The sequence below is a fragment of the Mugil cephalus genome, chromosome 8 (assembly GCF_022458985.1).
Source record: "Mugil cephalus isolate CIBA_MC_2020 chromosome 8, CIBA_Mcephalus_1.1, whole genome shotgun sequence".
In the NCBI taxonomy this organism is placed as follows: domain Eukaryota; kingdom Metazoa; phylum Chordata; class Actinopteri; order Mugiliformes; family Mugilidae; genus Mugil; species Mugil cephalus.
Window position 1 is genome coordinate 1,376,069 of NC_061777.1, and position 23,790 is coordinate 1,399,858.

A 23,790-nucleotide genomic window follows, 5' to 3' on the forward strand; every position below is an offset into this window, starting at 1 on the left:
TTTTAAATGTATCATTATTATTAATTAATTATTATTAATTATTGTTAAGTTACTTCAGTCTCAAAAAGAAAAAGCCTGATGTAATTTTTTTAATCATAGGATTTTTATTAATTTAAATGTTTGAAAATATAATTTTACACATTTTAATAATTTAATATTTTTTTCTGAATGTCTTAAATTTAATGTTTAAGAATAATTATTAATTTATTGATATTTTTATATTTATTCCTCCCTCTTTACCTCCAGCGTCTCCTCCTCCTCCTCCTCAGTAAACTTCTCTTTGACTCCACAATAATTCGCCTGCATCTGTTTCCTAGTGACTCCACAATAATGTAGATGGGTGTAGTTTTAGCCCCCCCCCCCCCCCCTCCTCCTGCCCTAACCCCCCCCCCCTTACTATCAATCTGCCTGTAGAATAATGTAGGTGCATCTGTTCCTCTCGCCCTCCTAACCCTCCACTTTCAGGATAATGTAGGTGCATCTATTATCTCGGTGTCTCTGCTGTCTGCGACCTGTTTTTAGAATAATGTAGCAGCGTTTACAGCCTCCTCCACCTCCTCCTCCTCCTCCTCCTCCTCCTCCTCCGTGTTATCTGAGAGGAGTTAGGAAGGAAAATAAAAAAGAATAAATAATAAAACGGCGCGTTTTGGTTTAACTCATCAAACTCCTGCAGAGAAATTTATTAGACATTTATTAGATATTTATTATTCCTGCTCCCGGACCCTCAGTCATTCAGGGTTCCACGTTCTCCTCCCACTGTTCCATGTTCTCTAGACGAGGAAGAGAACTTCCTTCCTTCCTTCCTTCCTTCCTTCCCTTCTCCATCCCTCCCTCCCTTCTTGCCTTCCCGTCCTTCCTTCCTCTCTTCCTTCCTTCCTTCCTTCCACGTTCTCTTTTTCAGCCACTTTAACTTTCTCCTCTTTCCTCTGGAGGGGAGGAGGGGAGGGGGGGGGGGAGGTGGGGGTGAGGAACAAAAAGAAAAAGCACTGAGGGGGGAGATAACAGTGTTGTTACCGTCTTTTATTTATCATATCTCCAAATGGTTGTGTAGCTGTTGTGCTGTGGTCAGGATACAGTGACCTTAGTTGATCAACTACCCCCTCAGCCGCCTGATAAGGGGCTAATATAACAGCCTGGGGGGGGCGGGGAGGTAACGGGGGGGGGGGGGGGGGGGGTGGGAGGTTGTACTGTAATTATTTCTGCGCTGTCAGAAGGGGGAACGGACCGCGGCCCTGCAGCCGATTCAAATCTGAGAGGAAACTAAAACGAGGAGGACAGGGGGAGGACGGGGGGAGGACGGGGGAGGACGGCCGCTACGACAACGACAACAACAACAACAACGCTACTGAGACAAATATGGTCGGGCTGCAGCGACACGCCGGAAATTGGACCAGTTTGTCATGCACAGCCACACACATCGAGGCCTTAGAGGACTTAACACAAACTTTAACACGGAACACGAGACACAGAAGTTCAGACATTTTACTTTAAAAGAGAAAAAAAAACACATTTCAAATATTTTTTATTCATTAAGAAGTGAAGAAAGAAATGATTAAAATATCAAAAAACAAAACAAACATCACCAGAAACATCAACTCATCGGTTCCAAAGACGAGTAGAAAGAAGTAAAACAGTCTTTTTAATTCCTGCTCCGTTTAACTTTTCCTCAGTTTGGATCAACATTTATTCCATATGAACATCAGATTTTAAATATACTAGTGGGATGAGACGAGCTACTATTAGCTGAGAGGCTAGAAAGCTACGCAGCGCCACTTTTAGTTGGGAGGCTAAGAAGCTAAGAAAAGACATTATCAGCTGAGAGGCTAGAAAGATGAAAAAAGCTCATATTAGCTGGGAGGCTAGGAAACTATGCAGCGCTACTGTTAGCTGGGAGGCTAAGAAGCTAAGATGAGCGTCTGTTAGCTGGGATGCTAGGAAGCTAGGAAGAGACACTATTAGCTGAGAGGCTAGGAGGCTATGCAGCGCTACTGTTAGCTCGGAGGCTAAGAAGCTAAGATGAGCGTCTGTTAGCTGGGATGCTAGGAAGACACACTATTAGCTGAGAGGCTAGGAAGATGAAAAAAACTACTACTAGCTGAGAAGCTAGGAAGAGCTACTATTTGCGGTGATGCTAGGAAGCTAAGAGGAGCTTCTATTAGCTGAGAGGCTATGATGCTAATAAGAGACATTATTAGCAGAGAGGCTAGAAAGATGGGAAAAGCTCATATTAGCTGGGAGGCTAGAAGGCTAGGAAACTAGGCAGCGTTACTATTAGCTGAGAGGCTAAGAAGCTAAGATGAGCGTCTGTTAGCTGGGATGCTAAGAAGAGACACTATTAGCTGAGAGGCTAGGAAGATGAAAAAAGCTACTATTAGCTGAGAAGCTAGGAAGAGCTACTATTTGCGGTGATGCTAGGAAGCTAAGAGGAGCTTCTATTAGCTGGGAGGCTATGAAGCTAGGAAGTGCTACTATTAGCCAGGAGGAGCTACTATTACCTGGGAGGAGCTACTATTAGCTGGGTTAAGGTTATATTAAATATCAATAATTGTGATTTAAACATTCTAATTACAGAAACTCTTGCAGCACCTGAACGCAGCTTTAGCTCATCAGCGATAAACGTGAATCTTCTTACATCTTTTCTTCCTGTTTGTTGTTGCCATGTTGTTTCTTTATTGTCGTTTTCTCTCAGCAGCTCGACGGCCACGTGTGTTTATGCCGACGCGACTAAAGAAACCATCATGTCGCATCTGGAAACTCCTGAAGTTAGTTTGACCTTGAACACAACGTGGAGCGTCTCCGTGGCTACAGCACCCTACAGTAGAAATGTTAGTAAAAACAAACAAAAAAACTAAACTAAAGTGTCAATTGTGGCTTTTATTGTGAAGCCGGGAGGATGTATGAGCCGGCGTCGCCCCGTGATCGATGGCACGATACCCGGCTTTCCTGATTTCGCAAATTTCTATGAAATGTGTCCTGAGTTGATGAAGGCGAGCAGATAAGAGGCCGACTCCGGCCAATAGGATTCATCCATTTCTGCCTCTTATCTGCTGATGGAGGAGGACCCTCTCTCCTCCTCTTCCTCCTCCTCCTCTTCATCACTTTCCTTTTCCTCTCGTCTCCTTCTCACTTCTCTCGTCTTCCTCTTTTTGTCTCTTCTCTTCATCTCCTCTGTTTTTTATCTCACATCTGTTCTTTCATCTCACCTCTCTTTCCTGTTTCTTTCTCCTTTTACACTTATTTTTTGTTTTCTTTTTGTGGTTTTACACATTTTGTATTTTTTTTCCTTTTGTCTCCTCATTCTGCTTGTTTTATTTTTAGGTTTTATTTGTTTCTCGTATTTTTTTTCCCCCCTAGACGATGATTGTAGTGTAGCTGTACTGGGTCTAAACTAAAACTTATTAAAAATATGTAATCACGATTAATGTCATGAGCTACTATTAACCCGTAGGCTAGGAAGCGCTACTATTAGCCAGGAGGCTAGGAAGAGCTACTATGAGCCAGGAAGCTAGGAAAAGCTACTATTTGCCGGGAGGCTAGGAAGAGCTACTATTAGCCGGGAGGCTAGGAAGAGCTACTATTAGCCATGAGGCTAGGAAGAGCTATTATTAGCCAGGAGGCTAGGAAGAGCTACTATTAGCCGGGAGGCAAGGAAGAGCTACTATTAGCCATGAGGCTAGGAAGAGCTATTATTAGCCAGGAGGCTAGGAAGAGCTACTATTAGCCGGGAGGCAAGGAAGAGCTACTATTAGCCGGGAGGCTGGGAAGAGCTACTATTAGCCGGGAGGCTAGGAAGAGCTACTATTAGCTGTGTGGCTTAGTGTTATTTATTTATTTATTTTACATGGAATTATTTCTGAATTATTTAATATGAGCGCTCTTTAGATTCTGTTTGCTTTCCACAGCGTTACTAGCCTGCTGTTAGCAGTTAGCTTAGCACACAGACATGTCAGCTTGGATTTCGTTGACGTTCTTTCTTCACTGATATTGGGAAAAGTTTCAAATTTTTCTGTCTGGGCATAGACTGTATATAAATATGGATGTTGGAACAGCTCCTGTAAAGGGAAGCCAAAGCTAGCAGGGCTAGTAGAGCTCCCTCTGGTGGGTGGAGGCTACAGTATAGGTCACAAGCTCAACCTCCTCCATGTTGGTGGGAAAATCAAACACTAAAATACACTTTAGTTGGATTCAGTCATTTCCTTGTAACTGGTGGAGGTAGAGCAGAGAGGTGGTAATTGGGGGAAGCGTGGGCGGGGCTTCCATATTGTGGCTCCGCCCTCAGAACGTACTGATCAGACTTTGGCTCAAAACATGGCGTCGCCCATAACCCCGGGAAAATAGCATCAGTTTTTACTAATGAGAAGTGGATGTTTTTAGTCCATATTTAAATACTGTCTATGGGATTCCTTCACTTTTGGAGCCTCTAGTGGTCATTACAGGAACTGCAGTTAATGTTAAGCTTGTTAATTTTCGTGTTTTTGATCATGTTTCCTAGTAGATTATTATAACTTTGATCATGTAGTTTGTTTTATGCCGCCCGGGGGTAAAATATAGCGTCAGTTTGTCCGATGAGAGGAGGGGGAGACGCGTCGTCCATATTTAATCACAGTCTACGAGTTCTTAAAATAGTGAAAGGTGTAATTGAGTATTTTCTGGCACAGACGGGGATTATGATGTCGCGCAGCAGTTAAAAGCAGCTCTGCAGTATTTCTTGGCACAACTGATTCACTGTGTGTGTTTTTACTGAAAAACAGTTTGGTCTCTAAAAACCTCAGAGACTTGGACACTAGATCTTCTTTAAAACACTTCACGCCTTTTCTGTTGTTCTTTTTTTTTTTTTTTTTTTTTAAAGAGGAGGACTCTTAAAACAACATTGATTGTTTCCCAGAATGACTTTCTGTCGCCGTGGTAATGATTATGCAGATGTGGCACAACCTTTCCGTTTGACGGGATGTTCCCACGGGGGCGGCGGTGACACGGCGACTGTTGCCACGCCGACATGCCTCCCCGCCTCCCCGCCTCCCCGCCCCCTGACCCTTCTCCTTGGGCTTTCCTTACCTTTAACCTGTGCGATAACACGTCACCTGGAATTATCGTTCCTAAATTGGTAACTTTTTATAGTTTATGGCCAGAATATGGTTAGATAACGTGACCTATGAGCAACCAGAGTCGTGCTCGACACCTCCCACTACAACAAAATGATGAATTATCTGAACCTATCGTGTGATTTTATCAAATAACTGATTTATCCTTCACTGTTTATTGTGGCGTAAACTGCTCTTTCCATAAAATTATAGTGAAATTATCCCCTTTAAAACATACTTTAATGCTAAATGTGGCACAGCATCTGTTCAGTTATACTTCAGTGTTATAAAAATGTTCATTTTGCAGGTTTGCTGTCAAAAAAAATACTATTTTTAAATTATATATTTTTTAAATATCATTTACACGAAATGTATGGCGTGTTTTTCTTTCCCTAAATTTGTTAAAGCAATTAAATAATTTGTAAATTATGTAAATTTGTATATTGTATGTTTGAATTCCCATGTATATAAATAACTTTAGAATTAAATTATATATAATATTTTCTATATCTATTGATACATCATCAAATTTATTTGCAGACCCACAGTCAAAAATACTATTTTTAATAAAAAAAATTCTACAAAACATCCTTTAAAGAAAATGTATGTATATAATTTGTAAATTATGTTAATTTGTATGGAGTATATTGATATTCCCGGATGTATAAATATCTTCTTTAGACACATCATCAAAATATTTGCAGACCAACACTTAAAATACTATTTCATTATTTTCATTTCTTACTTCAATGCTAAATCACAACACACAAAAATACTATTTTAAAGATTTTTTTAAAAAAGATTTTTTAATAAATAAATATCATGTAAAACATAAATGTGTAAAAGCATATAAATATTTAACAGATTATGTAAATACATTTTAATTTCCTTTTAATTGTCTGTTGTGTTGGACGTGATTTGTTGTGTACCTGTGTAAAACCTGTCTCCTCTCCACCAATCACAGCCCCGCACTCATTTATTCCCTCCGATGATTGGCCGCCTCCTTGACAGCGAGTCTTCTTCATCATATCTTCACTTTTCCTCTCTTCTTCTTCAGATCATTTTTCCTTTCATATTAAGTTTTTTTATTTTTTTCTCCCCCCTCCTCCCTCGTTCTCTCCCTCTCTCTCTCTTTCTCCCTCTCGGCCGCTGGACTTTATTTGACAGGAAATATTCCAGGCGATGCGGCGCTGGTTGTAGATCTCGGGCTGTGGCAGACGCCATCGACCCGGCTCATTTGCATACATAAATCTATCGGCTATCTGACACTTGCCAATATTCTGGGCAGCAGGGAGCGGCGGTGCTGAGTCGGCCGGGTCACATTATCATTGGTGATGGAGCTTTGATGAAGTGTGACAGCGCTGCACAGCTGCTGACCGACCGGCTCAGGCTGCACTGTAAAAAAATAAAAAAAATAAATAAATAAATAAAAATCACAAGTTTAACGTCAGGATGCTACAACACGTAGAATCGTTTTAACGATGTAACGCACGAGGTCGAACTCATTTTAATTCAGGGGCCACGTTTGATTTGAATCTGGATCAGTGAGGTAACGGAATAATGACTGATTTTATTTCCATTTGCTTTAGTGCTCAAGTAAATTAGGAGAAAGTTTGAATTTAATAAACTATACTTTAAAAATTAAATTTCACACTTTTTTGTGCCGTGAGTGATTTAATAAGCAGAGAGAAAAGGACTTTGCCGGTTTTGATGCTGGTTAATGTAAAACAGTGAATTTTTTGTAAGTATCTCGCGTGCAGAGAAAAAATGTGTGAACTTAAATTGGAGGCTAAGTGGCTAGGAACTACTCTTAGAAGGGAGACTATTAGCAGGAAGGTTAGTAAGTTATGAAGGGCTACTCTTAGCTCGGAGGCACGTATGAACTACTATTAGCTGGGAAGCGAGGAGGCTATGAATAGCTATTATTAGCTTGAAGGCTAGGAAGCTAGAGTTACTATTAGCAGGCTAGGAATAGCTACTATTAGCTTGAAGGCTAGGAAGCTAGAGTTAATATTAGCAGGAAAGAGTTACTATTAGCAGGCTAGGAATAGCTACTATTAGCTTGAAGGCTAGGAAGCTAGAGTTAATATTAGCAGGAAAGAGTTACTATTAGCAGGCTAGGAATAGCTACTATTAGCTTGAAGGCTAGGAAGCTAAAGTTACTATTAGCAGGGGGGACCATTAGCAGGCTAGGAATAGCATTAGCCCAACGTTTTCACTCAAATATGTTGTGGTACAAAATGTATCTCGTCTTAAATGTGGTGACGGACAGAAGAGTGATTCAAACGCGTCACCTGAACCAGTTCATGACTAAATGTCTCTGATTGGTTGGACGACCGTCCAGGTGAAAGCCATTTTTCAGACTGGTGTGTTCAGACTCTGATGGGGGAAAACGTCCGTAAACTTTGTGTTTCTTCATCTGTATTTGTGAGTGTGAAGCCGAGCAGCCTCTAGTTTCTTTGTTTCCGTCGGAGGAAAAAGGTCAAAGCAGCAGAGAGAATTAATTGAAGAGTGAGAGAGAGATCGTTTAGCATCGTTTGGTCTGTTTGTGTGTGTGCAGGTGTTTCTTTTCGGGGAGGCATCTTCAACTTATTTTAAAATGTAAAATATGTTTCTTGGTGTGTTCACTGAACACTGAAGATAAATAGAATGACGTCACATAAAGTGTTTCACCTGCTTCAACTCATAAAATGTGTTAGAAAGACAAACACGTCTTTTGTGTTAGCACAATCAGAATTATCTTAATCCAGCCCAAAACTGTCAAAAAACAACGTCTATAACATTTTTGATTTTCGCCTCAAATCTAACTTATGTATTGATAAACACTAGATTAAATGTTATTTTTTGGCCCAATAGAGCGTTTTATTGTCATTAATCTGGAAGTCTCCATGTTGGAGAGCTTCCATTAGCTGGGTGCCTAGGAAGAACTACTATTAGCAGGGAGGCTAGGAAGCTAGGACGAGCTACTGTTAGCTGGGAAGCTAGGAAGAGTTGCTAATAGCAGGGAGGTTGTGAGGCTAAGACGAGCTGCTATTAGCAGGAGACGAGGGGGCTAGGAATAGCTACTATTAAGTTTGAGGCTAGGAAGCTAGCAACTACTCTTAGCAGGGAGACTAGCAAGCTAGGAAGAGCTACTGTTAGCTTGGAGGCTAGTACAAACTACTATTAGCAGGGAGGCTAAGTCAAACTACTATTAGCTGGGAAGCAAGAAGGCTAGGAAGAGCTACTATTAGCACGGAGGCTAGAAATTTAGGAAGAGCTACTGTTACTATTAACATCAACAACATTCCAGATGTTTTTCACGTTCTGCCCTATTGGTCGAGCTACAATCTACTTCAGTCCCTGCGGTTTGTTGCCGAGTGCCTCAAACATGGAGACTTCCAGATTGAAAACCATGAAAACCCTTTTATGTTTGTATACACGGCTCGTTTTCATCTAAAAAAAAAAAAAGAATAAGAAGAAAAAGAAGTAAACAGAGCCAAATGTGATCCACATACACCACAGGTGTCACTTTCAGAATTGACTTAACTGATGCAAAATTCCTTTGTTGTGTTAAAATGTCTGTTTTTGAGGATATCGTGAAGCCTCGTCCAAATAAAAACAAGAACATTTTACACATTTTAACTTGCAAATGAGCGAAATAAGTTTTTTATTTTCATGTGTTTTTATTATTTCTCTGTTCACGTTTTGTTGCTTTTCCTTTTTCTGTGTGTGCGCTCTTTTACTTTTTACAGTATTTTTCTCCGTCTACATGTGTGCTAATGTATGTGTGCGGTTGATTGTAGGTGTGTGTGTGTGTGTGTGTGTGTGTGTGTGTGCGCTCCCTCATTACCTGGCAGCGGTCCTGATGCTGTCGTCGTGGGAACGCACCGTGACAACCTGCTGCTTTCGTATGCAGCAGAAACGGCAACGATGGCCGAGCCGAGTTAATAGCTCTTCTGTGGCGAAGCTCTGATCCTTCAACGCCCCCACACACCTCCTCCTCCACCTCCTCCTCCACCTCCTCCACCACCTCCTGATACAAACACCGAGTGGCACAATTTAATGAAGTTCTGTTCTTTAAAGCGAGTGGTTTGTGGGGATGGAGGGATGGAGGGACGGCGGTGGGACGGAGGGGGAGGTATGAGCGGCCCCTCTGCTCCTTCAGCTCATCTGTTTCTTTGAATAGTTTCCACGAGCGGATCGATGCGCCGGTTTTCTCCTGGCCTTTCAGCGCTGTCACCCGTCATTGAGGGATGCAAATTCACGTCAGAAACTGGCCTGACACTTTTCCTGTCAGGGCCCCGGCGTTCTCGAAAACGCCGCCGCTCAGCAATAAACGGGGTGAAGGCCTCATTTCTCAGAAGGCCGACGCAGAGAGAGAGAGAGAGACCTTTTCCATCAAAGTTTTCTCTTCCCGCGCTGACAAGATGAGGATGTGAAAGGACACTTGGTAAAGTTCACCTCTATCCACACGGACGAGAAGCGGAGTCAGAAAAAAAAAAGGAAGAAGTTGTGGGATTCTCAGACTGTTGAGGTGAGAAATAAACCAGCTCACACCAGCTCGGAGCTCAAAATGTGCTCTTCCATTTTTCCCTTCATCTTCTGAGCCTCAGATCCGTCACATTTTAACCACGTTTGTATCGGTGATGAAACCAGGATTGTTTTCCGCCAACTGCAGTTCCTCTAACGTCCACTAGAGGCTCCAAAACCGAGTAATTTGATCATAAAACAAAGTTGCTACAGGACGATCATGGTTATGATAATCCTAAAAATTAACAAGTGTCCACCCCTGGATCGGTTCAACAAACACTGCAGTTCCTCTAACGTCCACTAGAGGCTCCAAAAGCGAATAAATCCCATAGAATGTATATAAATATGGACTAAACATGTCTCCACTTCATCTCATTGGTCCAAATTGATGCTATTTTCCCGGGGATACGGGAGGCGCCATGTTGTGAGTTTAGATCCAGAGTCTGATCAGTACGGTCCGAGGGCGGAGCCATGACATTGATGCCCCGCCCACACTTGTTATATCAATACTACACTCTGCTCTACCTCCACCAGCTATAAGGAAGTATTGGATTATACAGTGTATCTGTATTAGCTTGGAGGCTACAAAGGTAGGAAGAGCTACTGTTAGCTGGGAAGCTAGGAAGGGCTAGTATTAGCTAGGAAGCGAGGAAGATCTTCTATTAGCTGGGAGGCTAGGAAGCTAGGAAGATCTACTATTAGCCAGGAAGCGAGGAAGAGCTACTGTTAGCTTGGAGGCAAAGAAGAGCTACTATTAGCTGGGAGGCTAGGAAGAGCTACCAAAGCGTCCAGCAGAGTTGTCGTCTCCTAAATCTTGTTGGTTCGTTTTTCTTCATTCATTCCACCACGCTGTAGATTTCTGGTTGACCTTTTGTTTACTTTCATCACTTCCTGTCACCACTTTAAGCTCCGCCCCTAAACAATCTGATTGGCCAGGAAGTCTTTGCAGGAGCAGACTGAATTCCTAACGGAGAGAATCCAGGACAAACTTTGATCCTCTAGACTTCAGTGTTTGGAGAAACAGGTTTATGATTCTTCTTCTTCTTCTTCTTCTTCTGCTTCTTCTTCTTCTTCTTCTGCTTCTTCTTCTTCTGCTTCTTCTTCTTCTTCTTCTTCTTCTTCTGCTTCTGCTTCTTCTTCTGGTCCAGCTGCTTCCTCCTCCCGTCCTCTCTCCTCGTCTCAGTACTCATTACTTTCTTGCCTCCTCTTTCTCCCTCAGCCCATCCCTCTCCTATCATCTCACCTCCCGTTACTCCCCCTCCTCCTCCTCCACCTCCTCCTCCACCTCCTCCTCCTCCTCTCTGCCTGCGGCTTATTAAGATTTCAAAGATAGAAATGGCCGCGGGGGCTGATTGCTTTTCAGGGAATCTGCCTTTAATAATTACAGGTGGAGAAGCTCGGGGTGACGTTGTCGGGGCAGCGACTAATGGAAAACTAGATTTTTTCACTGAATTAGAGAAAAGAGGAGAAAGAGGAGGTGGAGGAGGAGGAGGAGGAGGAGGAGGTGATCCATATATTGACAAGCCATCAGGAGGCCACAGATCAGGAGAAGTGGTTCGGACTCGTCGGAGGGAGGACGGAGGCAAACTGACTGTGATGCTCCGTGGCATCTCCATACGCCTCCTACAGCTTCTTTATTTATTTATTTCAAACGTGAAAGAAACGGAGCAGAAAGAAGAAGAATCTGATGTAATTTGCCCTTTTACCCCAAAAAATCAATTTACAAAGAATTTAAATTAAAAAAAAAACACAAAAAGCAGCAAAATAAAAAATAAATCAACACTTTTAGTTCCCAACAAACATTTCCATCATACAAACAAAACAAAAACATTAAATGTTTGTTTTACGACAATCAAACGTAACATGTTTCATTATATTTCCTTCACATAATTGTTCTTTTAAATGTAAATTTTGATCTGGATTCTTTGTTCATATTGTTCCATGAACTGATTCCTTTCAAAATAAAATATATAAACAATAATTTATCATGATCTCAGACTGAAGAACGACGTCTGAATGACTTTTATTCCTAAAAAATAAAGTAAATTTATCTTTTAAAATAATCTTAATTCTTTTTTATCTGTCACTGTAAACTGACCTCAGGTTTTATTATATTTTGTTTGTTTAATATTGACTTTTAATTATCCTGTGTTTGCATGTTCCTGTATTTTCTGTCTCTCTCTTTTTTTCAGATCTGTGGTGATGCTGTGTTATATTTATTTATTAGCAGAATCCCGTCGTCCTCTGGTTCCTGAAGTTGCTCCGGGTTTAAGTGAAGAACTAATGGACCTGAATCAGAATCGGCCTCCGAGGATCTGAGCTCGTATCGATCCCATGAAGTGAGTGAGTCCCTCTGCTCCACAACCAAATGTGAATTACCCAGAGTTCACCTGGTTTGAGGCTGCGCTGCTAAGGACACACACACACACACACACACACACACACACACACACATTGTGTGTCTGTGTAGCAGTAGCTTCTGTGCAGTCTGAGGTTTGTGTGTTTCTGGTCATGAACCTGGTTTCACCTGTAAATCCTGAAACTAAACTATGACCTTTAGTTCATTTATATAACACATCAGATTCAGGTAGTTTCATTATGATGCTATAAAGATGCTAATGCTAAGTAGCTAAGTAGCATTAGCCATAAAATACTGCAGCTTTAAAAGACGACGAGAAGTGATCACAAATAAAACAAACAAACAAAAAAAAAATCATTTATGTTTTATTGTTTAATTTATTGTTGGAACTGAAATAGTTGCTGTCGGCCGTAACTACGGCAACGCAACAACTTCCACAAACTGATCTGAAGAAGTAACTTAAGGTAGCTTCCTTCCTTCCTTCTTTCCTTCCTTCCTTCCTTCTTTTCTCCCTTTCTTATATCCTTGTCTCCTTCCTTCCTTCCTAGCCTCAGCCTTTCCATCTTTCCTTCCTTCCTTCCTTCCTTCCTTCCTTCCTTCCTTCCTTCCTTCCTTCTTTGTTTCTGTCCTTCCTTCCTTCCATCCTTCCATCCTTCCTTCCTTCGAACTTTCCTTCCTTCCTTGTTTCCTTCCTTCCTTCCTTTCATTGAACTTTCCTTCCTTCCTTGTTTCCTTCCTTCCTTCCTTGTTTCCTTCCTTCCTTCCTTCCTTCCTTCCTAGCCTCAGCCTTTCCATCTTTCCTTCCTTCAAACTTTCCTTCCTTCCTTCCTTTCTCCCTTTCTTGTGTATTTGTTTCCTTCCTTCCTTGTTTCATTCCTTGCCTCTTTCCTTCCTTCCTTGTATTTGAACTTTTCTTCCTTGTTTCCTTCCTTCTTTGTCTCCGTCTTTCCTTCCTTCCTTCCATCCTTCCTTCCTTCAATCCTTCCTTCCTTCCTTCCAGATGAGACCAGATGTTGCAACATTTTCCTTCATTTTTATTTTCTAGTCATATGTTATCCATTTTACGTTTTAAGTGTCTGATTAAATGTGTAGAACGAAGGTTCTGAGTTAAACCTGTGTTTGTTTAAGGCCTGAAGCGTCTCTGTAAACACTTCATCCTCCATTAAAGCTGCTCCGTTAAAGGGGGGGGGGGGGGGGGGGGCGACCTCCTCCTGAGTTCACGTGTTTCCCTGTAAACATCGATGTTAAAGCTCAACCTTACAGCTATCGGGGGGGGGGGGGTTAGTCTGGGGGGGTGAGCGTCTGTCACCCGGACGGAAATTAAATTTTCACGCTTGCCGTCGTACAGTAAACACACCACACAGGAACCTGGACTCTGTTATTTTAAAAAGTCAGCGTGAGGTAATTTTCTGCCAAAACTCTGGATCTTTTTTTTTGATTTTTTTGTGTGTTTTTTGTGTTGTGCTGCAGGAGGAGGCGACGCACACGACTGATCCATCCATCATCAGCTCCTCGTCTCTCCGCTGCTCGCTCCTCAAACTCGGTTTTTGTTTGGAAACCATCCATCATATTCCTGAGCACGACACACACCGACCTAGTGTGTGTGTGTGTGTGTCTGTGTGTGTCTGTGTGTATTTTCACTGGGTCCCATTAAAATAACTCGGTAGAAAAACAAAAAGAAACAGCTGTAAAGTTGTTCTCTGGGTTATTTTCACACAGCTGAACCCGTCGCTGGCGACGTTCAAATGATCCTGGGAAGATTTCGTTTTAATCTCTGAGATTTTAAATTAATGGCAGGAACACGACAAATATTAACAGAATTAACAGAAAACACGACCTCCTCTGCACGGATGACGGCGCCGTGGACTCAGAGCCTGTGAGGATGATACAGAGAACGCTGCAAACCAAACAGTGGTGGGTTCTCTCTGAGGGGAACCGGCCGTTCCACTAGAACCACAGAGGCTCGTTCTCTCTCTGCCAACACGGGTCCACGGGTTCTTTAACAGTTCGGCTTCACGCTCCTTAAGTTTGTTTAACAACGAGTTTAAAGGAAACATCTGATCCACCTTTAATTAATCTGTTAATTAATTAAAATGAGTCCTGGACTCTGTCAGTAGCAGCTGCAGCGCCACCATGTGGTCAGTATAATATTGTACCAGCTGCTGCCTCTGATGGATCTCTACCTACCACTGGACCAGAACCAGGACCACAAGGAGACATGATCCAGATTTAGGAACCAGATGGAAAGGAAGGAAGTAGGAAGGAAGGCAGGAAGGAGGAGGGGGGTTAGGAGGGAGGATACAAGGAAGGAGGAGGGAAGGGAAGGAGGAGGGAAGGGAGGGAGGACAGAAAGTGGGAAGGAAGGAAACAAGGGATGAAGGAAGGAAGGAAGGAAGGAAGGAAGGAGGATAGGAGGATTGAAGGAAGGAAGGAAGGAAGGAAGGAAGGAAGGAAGGAAGGAAGGAAGGAAGGAAGGAAACAAAGAAGGAAGGAAGGAAGGAAGGAAGGAAGGAAGGAAGGAAGGAAGGCAGGAAGGAAACAAAGAGGGAAGGAAGGAAGGAAGGTCCTGGGACCACAGTGTTTTTCTGGAGTTTGTCATTTTTTTTTTTCTGATGTTTTTCTGTTTTTGTTTTTTTTTTCTGGTATTTTTCTGTTTTTTTTTTTCTGGTATTTTTCTGTTTTTTTTTTCTGTTTTTTTTCTGGTATTTTTCTGGGTGTTTCTCAGTTTTTTTCTGGGTGTTTTTCTGTTTTCTCAGTTTTTTTCTGGGTGTTTTTCAGTTTTTTTTTTGGTGTTTCTCAGTTTTTTTTCTAGGTGTTTTTTTCTGGCTGTTTCTCAGTCTTTTTTCTGGTGTTTTTCTGTTTTTTTTCTGGTATTTTTCTGTTTTTTCTGTTTTTTTTCTGGTGTTTTTCTGTTTTTTTCTGGTATTTTTCTGTTTTTTTTCTGTTTTTTTTTCTGGTATTTTTCTGAGTGTTTCTCGTTTTTTCTTTCTGGGTGTTTTTCATTTTTTTTTCTTGGTGTTTTTTTTCTGGGTCTCTTCCTCCGCCTGTGAACTCAAAGCTACAAATGATGTGATGATGATGTATCATGTAAGAGGAGAAAGTCTCTTTGTTTCTGCCGTCGGAGGAAGAAATCGATACCGGGGGCCGAGGCGGCGTCTGCTCTGGACTGACCAGGTACGGGGTTAGTCCCGGCCGAGGGGGGGGCCGAGGGGGGGGGCGGGTTTTTATTTTTTTATTTTCTGTTTTTTATGGCCGGTCCCAGAAATGCTGATTCTACATTTAGCCTGACAGTGATTCATGCCTCGGCCTCGGAGTCCGGTTGCCCTGGTACCTGAGGGTCCAGCTGAGGAAGATCAGCTGTGGACCAGGACGGGGTTAAGGATGGAGGGGGGGGGGCGGGAAAACACACTTATTTTTAGAAGTCTGGCTGGAGGAGAGGAGGAGGGGTTTCATTTTATCTTTCATGTGAAGGTGGGGGACCAGGGGGGTGAGGAGGGATGGAGGGAACTCTGGGAAAAAGAAAAGGAAGATGTGTTTATTTTTCACACGTTATTTTTTTTCTGTCCTACGACTGAACCAACTTTAGATTGTTGTGTTGTTGGCTTGTGAGTTGCAGGTGGTCGACTGAGAACGACAACAGGTGAGAAGTGGTGGACTTTGTTTAAATATGGGAGGATGTGAAAGAGCAGAATGAAACATGAGAGGAAATCTGTGACGAGGACGAGGAGACAAAATGTCTCCTAATAAAACCTCAGCAAAAAAAACAGGTTGATCCAAAATGGACCAGAGACACAGACATGTTGATGTCAGCAGAAAAGATTCGTTCTCTCTCTCCGGAGTCTAAGACTCCTACTACAGGAAGGAAGGAAGGAAGGAAGGAAGGAAGGAGGCTTCTTCTCGTCCTAGTGAATATGATCTCAGTTCCATGGCTCCAGGTTTCTTCCTCTGATGTTTAACGTCTCTTCACTTCGTCCGTCTGAGGTTTTATTCTGGTCATTTCTTCAGAGTCGAGGAGGTTTCTCTCTAACCCTCTTAGATCCGTGTCTCCTCTCCTCGTCTCCTCCACTCTGACCTCTGACCTCTGAGAGGAGGGTGTCCAGGGTCATCATTAGTCTTTTCCGTCCTGAGCCGGGGGGGAGACGTCCTGCTCTCAGACTCTGATCATAAATAGAACCAGAGTCTGGAAGCTGCAGATAATAAAACTCCTCATTCACACGTAGTTTTAGTTTTATTTAAACACATTTATTTCTCAGGACAAGTAAATGTTGCAAGAGTATTATCAAAGATATAATAATAAATCTCTGGATCAGAAAAATTAAGTTCAACAAGAATTGCAGTTCCTCTAACGTCCACTAGAGGCTCCAAAATAAATCGCATAGACTGTACATAAATATGGACTAAACATGTCTCCACATCCCTCATTGGTCCAAACTGATGCTATTTTCCCGGGGATACAGGCGGCGCCATCCTGTGAGTTTGGAGGCAGAGTCTGTTTTAGAATCAGTACGATCCGAGGGCGGAGCCACGGTATCGATGCCCCGCCCACACTTCCTCAAGGCTCAATGGTTTTTTGTTTTAATTAATCCTACGCTCTGTTCTACCTCCTCCAGCTACAAGGAAATGTTGGATTATACATTGAACTTATTTTTATTTTTAAATCTGTTTAGGGAACGGTCGGCATGACAACTGGTGGCCGCTGTGATGTCACATCCTGTTTCTATTGCGATAAATAACAGACTAAAACAAAACTTATCCAAAATATTAACACTTGAACATTTTTCAACATTATATTAACGACACAATGACTGAAACCATCTTTGAATAAAAAAAAATTAAAAAAAATGACATGTATTTTAGTGTTTTAGTTTTGTCCAAGTCCCGCCCACTAACAGGGAGGAGAAGGCGGAGCTTAAGACCTTTACTGCTCTACTTGCTCTGGCTTCACTTTTACATATGATGCAAGAGAATAAAAACTCAATCGATTTTTAAATCACAATGGTAGAAAAACTATAAAATAAAAGAAATACTTTTGTTCGTTCCTTCATTTTGGATTAAAAAATCAAAATACGAACGAACCCTTTTCTCATTCAAACCACAATGAACTGATGATGTGATGTGAGGAGGCTGAAAGTCTCCAGATGTTGGTAACGAGCAGATGGTCCGAAGTTAAAAATAAGGCTGAGCTCCGGATGGATGTAGCTGCTGTTGTTGTTGTGTCCACCATTCCTTATAGACACAATGGTGTTAATGAGCCTCACACATCAACCCCGGTGCACTGGGCCGGGCCGGGGTGGGGGGTTGGCTGGGGGGGAGGGGGTGGGTGGCGGGGGGGGAGTCTGCTTGTACTCCCATTTGTCTTGAGTTGTCTTTTGAAGCAGCTCCGGCTTCAAACCGAGAAAAAACTGATCCTCGCCGCTCAGACGTGACGCACGACTGGCAGCTGCTTAGCTAGTTAGCCACTTAGCCACTTAGCATAGAGAGCTCAACTTTATGTGCTGTCCATAGGTAAGAATAAGAACCTAGGGCAATAAAAGCTATAAAAATGATTAAAAACAGTAAATAAAGCAGGGTCTCAGTCTGGGCTGGAAGACAAAGAATAAAAAACGGGTTTTAAGACGAGTTTTAAAAGGGGCTCAGTTCACTGGGACGTCCACTCAAAACCAACCATCATTTATAAAGAGGTTTAATTCTATGCAGGACGTCTGGTTTATTCTTATGAGTTGGATCATGTTCAGTTGGTGCAACCGACCACTCAGGACTTTAGTTTCTTAAGGCACTTTTATAGAATATGTTATAACTTAACGTATACGATTTACCTCCAAAACCACGATGAAAATTTGCCGTCTCGCGATAAATATGATACAGTAAATGCATCTAATGTAAATGTAAAATTTGCAAAACATTGATGACCTACATTTCCCCGGCTAAAGCTATCTCAGAAAATGTCCCTGTATTTAGGCTAGGAAGCTAGGAAGAGCTACTATTAGCTATGAGGCTATAAAGATAGGAAGAGCTACTATTAGTTATGAGGCTACAAAGCTGGGAACAGCTACTAGTAGCTCTGAGGCTAAGCTAGGAAGAGCTACTATTAACTATGAGGCTAGGAAGCTAGGAATAACTACTAGTAGCTATGAGGCTAAGCTAGGAAGAGCTACTATTAGCTATGAGGCTATAAAGCTAGGAAGAGCTACTATTAGCCATGAAGAGCTACTATTAGGTATGAGGCTACAAAGCTAGGAATAGCTACTAGTAGCTATGAGGCTAAGCTAGGAATAGCTACTATTAGCTATGAGGCTAAGCTAGGAATAGAGGTTTGAGGTTTGGAAGGTAGGAAGAGCTGGAACTAGTCCAAAGTTTTTAGTTCACAATTTCACAGTTCATAGTTTGTTTTTTAAACTCGATGTGTTGCACAGTGATGTTGTGGATGTCTGGAGTTGTTTTTTTTTTTTTTTTCAGGCACCGTTTGCAGAAAAACGTGATGTTTTCCACCAGGATGTGTTTGCGTGGATCCGTGTCAGCGACTTCTCTTTCAGCAGCACCATCCGTCCCGTTTCCCGTAAACCACACGTCGACTGACAACTGTCGTAAAACATTTTCTTACTTCGTTTCGTTACTATTCTCCTCCAGTTTGAGTGAAATTTTAAAGAGAAGCCCCCGCGGGAACAGGCCATGAGAATAACGCAACCGATCAACCAACCAACCAAAGAGAAGCAGCTTCAGAGACGTGAAACCAGACGAACGTTCACCTTAAACGTCGCTGCCTGTCACAGACGAACGGGCAGAAATTCTCTGCTGGAGCCTCAGGCTCAGATTTACCATCTGTCAGCTCCGACGGCCTCGACTATCGATCCCAACGCCGGGGTCACAGCAGGACGCTGACCTCCGCCCCCCCCCCCAAACACACACACACACACACACACACACACACACACACACACACACACTCAGAGGCAGGTTTTAGGTGTGTGACAGGGAAGTGACAGTCGTGTGTGCGACGTCTGTCAGCGTCGACCTGCTGAGCTCTGCTAACCTTTGTTACCCCGAGTCAAACTCCAGATATCTCCATCACCGGGGGGGGGGGGGGGGGGCTGCACCCTGACAACCTCCACCAGGTAAAGATGAGGACGTAGCAGCAGCAACATTTATTTCAATATTAGAGAAGAGCAAAACGTCTCCAATCAAGGTGAAATATTCTAACATTCTAACTGGTGTTTATTTATTTCATCCATTTATTTTAATGCAAAGAAGAACAAGTGAATCAGGAGGAGAATGTTTACATTTAATAAAATATCCTTTATTAAAAAAATGAAAAAAATAAGTTTGATCTGGACTCATGTCTGTCTGCTGTCTAGTCCTGGTCCACGTCTCTAAATAAAACAGTGGACAAATTAGAAACAGAAGTTATTCTCATCAGTAAATTTCAGTCTTTTACGTAATTTTTTTTACAATTCATCTCAACACCTACACTTTAGAAACTGAAGGATGAAGAAGAAATATCTCAAATTTAGGCAAAATATTCTGTTTTGTTCATCCGTTGCTTGTCTATAACGATAACTCTTCCTGCTGTGAAGCTTTCAACCATTTCATTTTTGAAGTTTTCTTCTTAGTTACGTTGATACTTAAAATAAGAACTGACCCAACTTTGCAGCATCGTCTCCTTTTCTACCGTGAACATGTTAAACACGAATAAAAACCAAATGTCATTCATTGTTTTATTGTGAGTCAGAGGTGAAATTCAGTCCAGTGTCTTATATTTATGTATTATACATTATTATGTGTCATGTATATTAATATTAGTATTTTATGACTTAATATAGTATATATTGAGTTAACAAAGGGAGGAGAGGTGGGATTTATGAAGTTTTTTCTTCTTCCCGCTGGTTTTCAGATTTTATGCAGCTGAATAATTTTCGGTTCTTGTTTTGGCTCAGATTCATTTTGATCTCAGAACATCAGGCAATAAACTGTCTAATTTCTCCTTCTGCAGAGTCGGAGCTGAACCTGTGACAATAACAACAACATGGTCAACGGGTCAGGAACATACAGGAGATCTTATTACTTTCCGCTGGGTTTTTATTAGAGACGAGTCACAGAAGAGTCGACTTGAATAAAAGCGTAAGTTGTGCGACGCGTTTCGGGGACGGGAGCAGGTCTGCGACTCCTGCACCAGCTGCCAGGGTTCGATCCAGACTTAAACCGATCAAACGTCTCCTCCTGCAGCACAAGAACCGTCCGACAGGAACTCGTTGAACCAGGATTGATAGTGAACGAGGAGTCGCTTTAATGAGCAGAAAAGCTGTTTTCTGCTTTTTTTTTTTTTAAAGCAGCTCATCTGTTCGTATTAAGAACGAACGCGTCATCGTTCCTGCACTTTCTCAGGAGCCGCACAGTCACAGGTTCACGCCCCGTTGACCTCTGACCTCTGAACACGCCACCGCTGGAACGTGTTTTTTAATGAAACAATTTACAATAAAATACGTTCTCTGCTCATGTGACACACAACAAACAAGGAATTACGTTAATAAAACTAGATTATAAGACTAAAATCTGCACTAAATCAAAGAGCATGTTCACATATGAACAATAAATAATACTTAAGTTCAAACATCAGTAATTAGCATTTAGCTTTATTTGCTAACTGGAGCTGAGCATCTCATTTGCCTTTTTCTTTGTTGTTCCTATTTCATCTATTTCTAAATAATTCTGACACATTTTATACTGATGAATTAATTATAAAACAATTTAATTTAGTTTAAAAGTTCAAAAGTCAGAGACTGGATTCCTCAGTCAGTGTTTTGGCCAATTATGCTAAGGCTACTGCAAGAGCGACTATTAGCTTGGAGGCTAGGACGCTAGTAGGAGCTGCTATTAGAAGCTAGGAAACGCAATTGACTGGGACGCTAGGAAGCTAGAAAGATCTTTTACTAGCTGGGAGGCTAGGTCTTTAATAAGAGCTATTAAATGGGTGGTTAGGAAGCTAGGACGAACTAGAATTAGCTGAGAGGCTAGAAAGAGCTATTATAATATGGGAAGCTAGGAATAATTGATATTAGCTAGGAAGCGAGGAAGAGCTACTATTAGCTAGGAAGCTATGAAGAGTTGCTATTAGTTCGGAGGCTAGGAAGAGCTACTGTTAGATGGGAAGGTAGAATGTGCTGCTACTAGCTGGGATGCTATGATGTCAGGAGAAGCTGATCCTAGCTAGGAGGCTAGGAAGGGCAACTGTTATTGCTATTTGCTAGGAAACATTATTCTCTGTTAGGTTAGGACGTTAAGAAAAGCTATTACCTGAGAGGCTAGGTAGAGGACGTTAGCTTCCTGTTTCTCGTCCTGTGGTTGTTTGAACGTGACCTTCACAGTGAACAGATAGGGGGCGCTAGTAGGCGGCGCTGCAGAAACCTCCCGTCCGTTCTGTTTTCACACGTTTCTAAAAGTTCTTTCTACTCTTGAGCTAAAGATCTGAAACACACCCGGCGTCTCGTTGTCTCTCCAGCAGGAAGCGGCTGCTCCAGTTTTTCTTCTTCATTAGTGTTAAATAATATTAATGACCTCCAGCGTCGCACTTAGCTCGACGCTCGGCCTCGCCTCAAGTGATTTTATCGACTCCTCAGCACCAGTGTGTGTGAGATTATTCTGCACTGATATTATCAGGAACTTTAATAAGTTGATTAGCGGCGAGGCGCTATCTGCTAACTGGATCTAGATGATGATGTTGATTGGACGCAGCGCGGCGCCATCCATCTTTCTGATTGGCTAATAACTGAAATCCATCACTGTTTGGGCTGCAGTGTGTGTGTGTGTGTGTGTGTGTGTGTGTGTGTGTGTGTGTGTGTGTGTGTGTGTGTGTGTGTGTGTGTGTGTGTGTTATTCCCTCCATTTTATCTGCTCGGCTTCATTTTATTCCTTTCCTCAACTTTTTTCCTTTTTTTTAATTTCCCTGTTCTGTCTTTCCTTCCCTGCGTTTGTCTTTTCTCGTTTCTACTTATTTCTAAGTGTTTCTTCTTCTTCTTCTTTTTTTTTCTGCAGGATTACGTAAAGACTTCATGTGACTTTATGTGGAATTAAACTAAAGAGAAATTTAATTTATTCGCTCCGATCATCCAGAGAGCGGACAGGAAGCGAAAGGTGGGAACTGTGCGTCTATTGATCGGCTGCAGTCGCCACATGTTGAGCCTCGTATCGATGTTCGGGGTCAGTGAAGCGCTTTGTTCAAACACACAATTAAACATGAGATGATGGATTTATTCAAATCTCCATCCTGGGCCTCAACGGTAAGAGGAGACGGGGTCTGGGTACTTCCTGGTGCTTCATGTTTGGTTTTAGACTTTTAATCTGCTGCTTTTAATCTTTAAAATGAAAAAGGCTAAAAAGGTGAAGAAGAAGAAGAAGAAGAAGAAGAAGAAGAAGAAGAAGAAGAAGAAGAAGACTACTTCCTGGACTAGAGGTCACCATGGAGACTACTTCCTGTTTCATTCAAGGAGGAACTTAGCTGCGAGGAAGGTAGGAGAAGCAATTAGTAACTTTTATTTTTTGCAAATAAATCACAATTAAAGGAAAAAAATACTTATTTAAAAAGTTAAATCACAGTTTTTAAATCGATGCAACAGAAAGGACAGAATTTACGGTGGTTTTTCTGTCTTTTTTGTGTTTGTCGTCTTTTTGCAGGTTCTTTGTGACCTCGTTGCATCAGTTTGTAGCTGGTTTCTTTTGGCCGTGGCCTCAGATTTGGTTCCAGTAGATTTATTTTATCTCCTATAACTGATACTGGTTGAACAAATATCGTCTTTATGGTTTTTATCTCTAGTTTTCTGAGAGGTTGCAAAAAGTCAAGCTGATTTTCTTTTGGAAAATAAATTTAAATGAAATGTTCTGAGATGGTGGATCTGCTGGTAGGAACCAGGTAAATGTTTGGTCGTTAACGTTTGAATTAAATTGTATTTTATGTGAGTTTTTCTCATTTATTTTTGAGGCTCTAAGTTGTTTGAAGTCTCCTTCTCCAGGTGTTTAGTCACGTCGTGATATTTCTGCAGGTTTCTATGTCTGATTTGCGTCTCTTTGTGTTCAGCTTTTGTCTTTTGTTTCATGTGTTTGCATCTAGTGTCGTCAAAGTATTTTTCATGGTGCGTTTCTATTTGACTGGATTAAATGATTCTGTTGTAGCTTCGTGATAAAGTTCGTTTTTTTTTGGTTCAAATCCTCGGGATAAATGAGGAGGAAAAAAAAGACAAAAACGTTTTACATTGATACGACTGCAGTGTTTACACACCTCACACCTGTAGCCAAGGTGTGTGTGTGTGTGTGTGTGTGTGTGTGTGTTGGTTTGTGTGTCAGTGTGTTAGTGTGAGTGCAGCCACCACGTCACTCTGAGTAATTAGTCTTTAGTCCGAGCAGAGAACCAATACACAGCAGAAACTCCTGAGACCCAGCGACACCAGCAGCAGCAGTTTAGATTAATGTGTGTTGTGTTTGTCGTCCCGGAGGAAAGCAGCTCACTTAATAAAGAAAAATAATTCCTTCCCTCCTTCTCTAGATTCCCTTCGCTTTCTGGAAACGCTGCGTGTGTGTGTGTGTTTTAGATCGTCACGTATTTCAGTATTTGGCTTTTTACGTCTCACTTCACATTCACGGCAACATTATGTTTTATTTCTATGATCTAAAGGTTTTTTACTGGAGAATAAATTCATCTGATTGTGTTTTATTATCTGAAAAATCTGAATCACTGGAAATCTGTACAGTTAGAAAGAAAACCTTCCTCCCTTCCTTCCTTCCTCCCTTTCTTCCTTCCTTCCTTTCTTCCTTCCTTCCTTATTCTACTCTTTGGTCTCATCCGTCCTCTAA